At 38.9% G+C, this 8,799-nt stretch overlaps 1 long non-coding RNA gene across 1 annotated transcript in view; it reads right to left on the bottom strand.

Moving 5' to 3' along the window:
- Positions 1-3,266: 3,266 nt before the first annotated feature.
- The window catches only part of LOC109550165 (uncharacterized), a 104,708-nt gene continuing 99,175 nt past the window's right edge, over positions 3,267-8,799 (bottom strand). The window contains exons 2-3 of the long non-coding RNA XR_002176567.3: positions 3,554-3,615; positions 3,267-3,433 (exon numbers count right to left, since the gene is read on the bottom strand). This is a non-coding gene — a long non-coding RNA (uncharacterized lncRNA). The remainder of the gene's footprint in view (positions 3,434-3,553; positions 3,616-8,799) is intronic.

Here is an 8,799-nt window from a genome sequence, read left to right as displayed (position 1 = left end):
CCCCACATTGAGGACTTTTTTAAAACAACAAGAACCCTATGTATATGATCCTATAACAGTGTCAGGAAGAGGTACCCAGCACTTCATGTAAGCCCTGTCAGATTTCCCTGAAGATTTGTCTGCTCTCCTCTTTCACAGAGAGCTTTAAGGAAGGATTTAGGTCAAATTGCTGCTTCTTTTTAAAACTCTTTCTGAAAATTTTCCTTACTACAAAAGTAATGTAAAAAAATTGTAATCAGCCCGACAATACAGACAGCTATAAAAAAAAGTGGAATATTTCCCCTACTCCTCTCCAGGAAATGAGATCAATGTCTTTATCTTTATTTGTACAAACATATCATATATAGAATGTATCTTCCTATCCCATTCAGTACTTTATAAATTTTTATTTTTAATTATAGTAAAATACATATAACATAAAATTTTTAAATGTAGAGTTCAGTAGTGTTAAGTACATTCACACTGTTTTACGACCATCACCACCATCCATCTCCAGAAACTTTTCATCTTGTAAAACTGAAACTCTGTCTCCATTAAATACTAACTCACCATTACCGCCCCACAGTCCCTAGAAACCACCATTCTACTTTCTGTCCCTAGGAATTTGACTACTCTAGGGACCTCATATTAGTGGAATCATATAGTATTTGTCTTTTTCTTACTGGCTTATTTCCTTTAGTATAATTTCCTCAAGGTTCATCTATATTGTAACATTTCTTTTTAAGGCTGAATAGTATTCCATTGCATGCATACACCACATTTTGTTCATCCACCCATCCATTGATGGACACTTGGGTTATTTCCACCTTGAACAGTATTTCTGGAAGAAAACTTCTACCCAGTCCGTTTAACTCAGGAAATGAAGAACATATTCTCTGTATATTCATGAATTTATTTATCCATATATGCACTCCTTTACTAAGTTCTTAGAGTCTGCCAGGCAATCCCATCAGGTGCTGGTTACACAGGCCGAGATAAAATGGAAATGAGATTGCTTTCATGGAGCACAGGATTGAATGGCTCAGACAGAAAACAAAGGAAATGAATAAAATTGTTAAACAGGTTATGAAAAAAACAAGCCAAGTCAATGATAGAGACCAAGGGAGGGGCCAACTATAAAGGTCAGGATGGCATGTATGAGAAATTGATGGTTAAGCTGAGACCGCTGGGATTCAGAGCCAGACCTGCAAATGAGTGAACTGGGGCAAAAGGAGGCTTATCATTAGAAAGTGACCCGTAGCAGAAAAGAGTTTGGTGTGAGATGGCACAGTGAGGAGGCAGCTAGGGCAGGTATACGGTGAGCTGGAGGGAAGGTGGCAGGAGATGAGAATGGAGAGAACTGGATGAGCCCAGGTGTGATTTTGGAATTTATGTGCAAACGGAAACCTTTGAAGGTTTTAAGTCAGGATGTGGCACGACCATAGTTACATAAAAAAAATTGTAAAGTGGTCACTTGCGAGAGAAGAATAGTTTAAAGGGGAACAGGACGGGAAGTAGGAAGGCCATGAAGGTGGTTGCTGCAGTAGTTCAAGCATGAGATAAAGGAAGCTAGACCTGGGGTGGCAGTTGTGGGATTAGGGAAACATGATGACTTTGACATATATTTTGGAGTTAAATCAATGGGGATCACAGGTGGATTAGATGTAGGAGATGAGAGAGAAAAAAATGAAGATAATGCTTTTCTTTTCAGTTTCTTTGATCCTGAAAGCTTGGTCAGTATCCCTGAGTCTAGTGTGCTTGGTAGACCCAGCCTACTCAGTGCATTTGACAATGTGTTTTTTTTTTATGGAACGGAGCCCTCCTCTTGCTGCCGCTTTCAACAGCTGCAGAATGCAGGCCTGCTTCAGCACCTTTAATTTCCCCTAACCTGCTCTCTTGTTTAAGCAGCTGTCACTGGGCTGGTGGGCTCAGTGGCAGCTCTTCTTGACCAGAAAAAATCTGCTTTGATAAGAGCATGTGGACAACAGCCAAGAAGTGTGGGGACCTTGCACTTGTATTTCTTCCCTTTTCTCTAAGCTATATCACAAACTATCTATTATCCACATGAAATATTTTTTCAAATGTTTTAAGTCATAAGATATGAAGAGAGAGAAACAAAGTAAAAACTAGAGAAGTAAAAGAAACGTTCTAGTCCTTGCTACAGCTATATTTCTTTTGGGGGCCCTAATTCCTTATCTTGAAAATAGAAGATTTTATTCAATTTTCCAAGTCCCTTTTAGCCCCACCAATCTTGGACTTCTTACAGTAATTATCTACTTTTGGGGGCAATAAAGTAACATCAGTTTTTCAAAACACGAATAACACCCCTTTACCAGCAAAAATCTGAAACTGAAATTAAATATCTTTGCATGTATGGAACTTAATAATGAGTATAGAAATATCACAGTAGTTATAAGGCATTTCTTTTCTTTTCAAAATTGAAACATAGAAGTTCAACTCCTGGATACAATGGGATAGTTTGGAGTACACCAGTGTTCTTGCTAAGAACAACTGAAAAAGCAGATAAAATGTAAGTCTGTTGAATGCATGGGAGAGTCAGGAAGGCACCTCAAGTGAACCATATTCTAGGGCTTAAATTCTGGCCAGAAGACAAATGCAGTTAAGTGAGGCAATTTTCCACTGCTTGTTACCCTGGAGCATCTTCCAACTCTTGGTATGGCATGGGAGAAACCAGCAGAGAGTGTAGAAATCTCACAGACTTGAGACATAAGCATTGGACGTCAGGACTGTGAAGGCAGTCGAGGTTTGAGGAGACAGCAGTGTGGGAAGGCACAGTGTATGGTGAAGTACAACGTTTCCTAAACTGTTAAACTGCACGGGAAGAAGACTAAGATAAATAGCAGGAAGCTGCTGAGAAGTAAAACAGAGTGCACATAGCAGGGTTCGTCGATACAACCCAACTCCATCTGATGGTCTTGAGTCAGATACCTATGTGACATCTCCCAGGCAGCATGCTTCATAAATGTAAATTGTTTACACAGGCAAGCAATTGTAATCCACGGACATCTTGCTCAAAGTGGTCCATCCACAGGGATTTTCCTCCATACAAATATTATCTTCCTCCACTTATGATGGGGTTACGTCCTGATAGACCCATTGTAAGTTGAAAATATCATAAGTGGAAGATGCATTTAATACTCCTAACCTACCGAGCAACCAAGCTTAGCCTCATCTACCTTCAATGTGCTCAGAACACATTAGCCTACTATTGGGCAAAATCATCCACCACAAAGCCTATTTAATAACAAAGTGTTGAATAGCTCATGTGATTTATTGAACACTGTACTGAAAGTGAAAAACAATGGAAGTCTGGGTACAGAATGGTTGCGAGTGGATTCATTGTTTCCACTTGTGATCGCGTGGCTGACTGGGAGCTGTGCTAGTTGTCACCGCTCAGCATCACTGGAGAGTATTTTCCTGCATATCGCTAGTCCTGGAAAAGATAAAAATTCATAATTCAAAAAAAGGTTTCTAATGAATGCATATCACTTGTAAAGCTGAAAAATTGTAGTTGGAAACATTATAAGTCAGGGACTGTCTGGAGAGTGTTTACCTGAAAGTCCAGAGTTTTGCTTTATTATCTTTCCTCTAGGAACACACTTCCACCCACAGTAACTGAAAGAAAAATGCATCACATGTCAACTGTTTTGACTCCTTTCTTGCTGGTGTTTAAGTGAAAAAACTCAAAACCGGACCGCTTGGGTTCTAAACTAGAATTTGGGCTGAATCTATCTGTACTACTTTTGAAAAAAATTGAAGTAATAATAGTATTTTTAAAATAAACTTTTAATTTTAGAATAGTTTTAGATTTACAGAACAGTTTTGAGGATAGTACAGAGGGTTCCAGTATGCCTCATACTCAAGTGTCTGCTTTTATTAACATTTCACATTATTATGGTACATTTGTCACAATACTCAAACCAATATTGATATATTATTATTTACCCAAGTCTGCACATTTTTCCAATTCTATTTGTTTATACCAAATGTTCTTTTTCTGTTCCAGGATCCCATCCAAGTTACCACCTTACATTTGGTCAGCATATTTTCTTAGGCTCCTATAGGCTGTGGTAGTTTCTCAGGTTTTCAACTTGTTTTTTTATGACTTAACAGTTTTGAAGAGTAGTGATCAGGTATTTGGGGGACTATCCCTCAATTTCGACTTGTCTGATCTTTTTTTCATAATTAGACTTGAATTATGGTTTTGGGGATAGAAAATCACAGAGGAAAAGAGATAGTCTCATCACATCACACCAAGGATACATACTATCAACATGACATGTCATCTCTTTGATGTTAACCTTTTACATTAAAAAAAATTGAAGTATAGTTGATTTACAATGTTGTGCTAGATTCTGGTGTACAGCACAGTGATTCAGTTATACATATATATATATTCTTTTTCATTATAGGTTACTACAAGACATTGAGTATAGTTCCCTGTGTTGTACAGTTGTTTGTTTTATATATAACAGTTTGTATCTGCTAATCCCAAACTCCTAAATTATCCCTCTACTAGTATATTTTACTATTAGTAAAATAATAGTATTTTAATGATTGAATTGTTAAGAGAGTTAAATGAGTTTTGCTATGCTTGGCACACAGTAAGCTTTCAACTGATATTATCATTATGATTGTCTTATCTGAATTAATAAAGATAACAAATAGAACTGGCATAAACAGGCTTGGCAAAAACACAGCTGACTCATGGTAAGGGCTAAAATGAGGGCTTATGGGGTGTTGATGTGGAAACGTGGCCAGACTGTGAACGCTCTTAGAATAGTCCTTTATAGATATAAGTTGTATGTGTTCATACATGATCTCTGGTGACATATGTGTTCTCTATTCCCCAGCCAGATGTTTGAAAGGCAGCTGGCATATCCTGGAAATATCATCCTAGGACCATCAGGGCTTTTAGTGTGACTTTGCCTTTACTGCCAACTCATCTGGTGTCATCAGCTGGCAGGAGGTTCTCTCTGTGACTATGGCTCTCCCTGGCACCCATTATACCTCTGCACTGATATTCTTCACACTAAGCAAACCATTTAGCTGCTTAAATCCATGTGTGTGTGTGAGCCCAACAATTTGGATGCATGTCAACATCCCAGATGGTTAGAACACAAATGTGTGGTCATTTTGGAGCATCAGTGTAGTTTATCTCCAAGACTGGTTGACTGAAAGGCAATCGAGAGCATGTCTATTGTAGCTGTTTCATTTTCTTTCTTTGCATTATACATGTAAAACATGAGTGTTGTAAAATAAAATCAAATAATAAAGAAGGGCATAAAGAAGAAAGTTAAAATTACCTTTAATTCTACCAGCGGATATGCTTTTTGAAAATGTGATCCATTTTGGCTTTTAAATTGTATTTGGAACTATAGTGTTTTATTTTTGTTTTTCCAAATCATGGCAGATGATCAATGAAATATTAGCCCCAAATCCAATAGAGATTTTAATAGTTAAATTTATGTATCCTATTTGCAACACACTTCATCTGAGGCCAATCAAATATTGCAAGGTGCTTTTGGTAACATTAAATGGCAGGTTATAAGAAATTTGTTCCAAGGTATGCTTGCTCATATTTTCTGAGAGGAATTCTAGCACCTGTAGCAATGTTGATACAACAGAATTTTATTTTTTGTCCCAGTCAGAGTTGAAAGGTAGATAAGCTGTGTGACTACAACTCACATTGTCTAACGGGTTTGGCACAGCAGTGGTTATAAGACAGTAGTAAGCATCTATTTTCTTTTTCTGTAGTCTCATCAGGTTATCTGTTCCTTTTCTGTATGTTCCAAATACTAACCAGAGGATAGTCTTCAAGGGAAAACTTGGAACCATGACCACTTTTAAAAAAAATAGAAGAGAAGAAGGTATAATTCTGGGCATTCCTTTAGTGTTTCATCTTTTAACATGAACCTTGCTGCTTTTTACAAGGGATATTTGCTCTTTGACCAAACTGTGGCTTTTTGCAAATCTTAAGCTGAATTACAGAAACACTGGTTAAGAGGTCAGTTGATGCTGCACTGTTTCTTTCCCCAGATACTCGGTCCCCTTACAAAGCATAAATTCTGAATAAATTGTAATGCTGGAAGCTCACAGACCTGAGATTGGGAGTAAAATCGAGAGAGGTCATTTAAGTCACTTACTTTACCTCCTGGAACGTCTAAGTTCTGGGCTTTTATAGCAGTCTAAAATAAACCAGAAAACTTTTGGATTCCATTTCCTGCCTTGCATCCACCATTTCATGGCTGGCTGTCCTTCCCTTCGCTGTGGGAGGATATTTCTCTTCCTATTCCAAACAGGTTCCAGCAGTTGAGTGCTGTATCCCATCTCTTTTTGCAGACGTTGCTGTGTCAGTACCTCCTCTGCTTCATAGAAAGAGGACCCACCATAGTGACAAACAGACACGAGGGAAGAAATCCCCCTGTGAGTACAAGCCTCTCCATGGAGAACAACTGAGCTCCCTTTTTCCCTTTATAAACCTCCTTCAAAAGAAGCCAACCTGCTTCACTTTCTTCTTTCATTTTTATCATTTATTTCTAGCTCTGATACAAGGCTTCCCTCCCCACCATTTCACTAAAACTAGAAGTTTAGATTCAAGAAGCTGTCCAAAGGCCTATTTTATTTTCTGCTTAATCTACACACACACACGGACACACACACAATCTTACACATTTGCATTACTTGACTGCCTAAGTTAATTGCTGATGCTGATGATTCTAGAATAAGAAACTCCAAACTATATTTTTATCTTGAGCCCTAGCACAATATCCACTTTATTGGTGGATCTGAGCATCTTCATTTAAATGAGTCTAAAATTTAAGTTATCTCCTCTCTTCCAAGCCCACTAGATCTGTTCCTTCTGGAACCCATGTTGGCGAGTGGTGTCACATTTCACCTGATATCTAAGGATCATCCTGGATGCTACCTGCTCCTAGTTTCCCCCTTCCATCAATCATCCAACCCTCAAGTTCTACCTCGTAAATCACTACCTTAGTTCATGCCTCCACCCATGTTTAGAAACCATTTACAATAACTGTGAAATACAACACACAAGAAAATAGCATAAAACTCAAATATACAGTATATTTTTAAAAAGCCATGTAACTGGTATTTGGGTCAAGGAAAAGAACTTTCTAGAATTCCAGAAGCCCCTGAATTGTCTCTTTGGGATAACATCCACGTCCTCCTTCCTACTTCCTTGTGGGGTAACCACTAAGCTCATGTTAGGGGAAACACTCTTTGCTTTTCTCCCCAGTTTTATCACCAATACCTACATCTCTAAGCTGTGGAGTGTGACTTGCCTGTGGGTGAGCTGTGTGTACCCTTCTATTCTGTGATTTTTATTTTATTTTACTTTTTCATTTACCAATATGAGTTTGAGGTTCATCCATGTTGTTGGTCATGTTCAGTGCTGTGCGGTGCTCCATGACATACATATGGAGCACTTTTCCCCGTTGTTCACTTGGTGGACACTTGGAGGGTCCTAGTTTTGAGCTGATCATAGTGACCTCCCTGCAGACACACTCAGTGCCCCTCCCTTGGTGTGCATGCCCAAGGGTCCCAGGGTATCTTCCTTGGGGTGGGGTGGATACTGGTCCCAATTAAGCAGCTCATCATTACCTGGAGTGGAAGTATGACATGAATTTGGAAGTGATTTTGCAAGAGCTGATCAATTTCTCTCTTTTTCCAAATGACTTCCTTCCTTTTGCCTTTCATACCAAGGAATTTTCAAGAAGCATATCTGCTGCTGCCCCTCTTCTACTTAGCATTTTTCCATGGCTCCTCTTGGTCTTAGAAGACTTCTAAATTCTCTAACGATGACATTGTGGTCAGACCTCTGCCCACCTCTCCAGACTCAAGTTCTGCCACTTGCACACCTCGACTCTATCGATCATCCACACAGAAGTGCTTGCAGCTACTGAAACACAGCAGTTCTCATCAAGATCTGGCACTTTACATGTAGCTTTTCATGTAAGTCAAATCCTTTAGGAGATCATTTCCTCATCCCCAGCCTAAGTTCAGTTCACGTCCCCAGCATTCTGAAATCACTCTGGTTGTACATTTATCATGACAGCTATCAGGCTATGTTAGAATTGTCTATTTACATTTTATTTATTCATATCCTGCCTTCTTATGCAAAGGGGTTGTATAGATAAAATACAATAGAAATAGAGCTGTAAGTAGATAAAAATCAGAATAAAGAAAAGTGTAGCTAGATTATATGATAAAGAGGGGAACCCTGGAAATTAGATATGCAGGTTATGGAATTTCATGTGGTCATTAAAATTGGGCCCCAGGTAGACACTGAGAATCAGAGACCACAAAGAAGTTGGGTTTATTCTCCAGCAAACAGTAAGGGTAGGGGCTGTATATTTCACCTCTGCATCCCCAGGGCCTGGGACCTCCTTGGTACAGGTGAATGTTGGAGTAGATACTCAAGATATTAGTCACCTTTAGGAATTGCCACCTCACTCATGCACTTTAGAATGAAAATGGTACATATGTTAGACTCACTGAATCATTTGGAGGGATCAGTGTTATCTGCAAGCTGTAGTCACTGACTCAGCTGTCTACAGGGACAATCTGTCAACAGAAATTAGTAAGACTGATCAGGGATAGGAGGTATGAGGCACTGGCAGGCCTCTGGTGACAAGGAGAGTCCATGCCTTCTGTGAATGGGAAGCACAGATTTGTCAAATTATACAGCTTTCCAAGAGAAAAAAGATGTTGGGATATTTTAAATATGAGATTCTTCTGGCTCTTAAAAGTTGGCAACTAATTTTGTAACTCATGTAT

This window comes from Tursiops truncatus, chromosome 6 (genome assembly GCF_011762595.2).
Source record: "Tursiops truncatus isolate mTurTru1 chromosome 6, mTurTru1.mat.Y, whole genome shotgun sequence".
In the NCBI taxonomy this organism is placed as follows: Eukaryota; Metazoa; Chordata; class Mammalia; order Artiodactyla; family Delphinidae; genus Tursiops; species Tursiops truncatus.
Note: the sequence above shows the minus strand (reverse complement) of the source record. Positions and strands in the feature narration are given on the sequence as shown.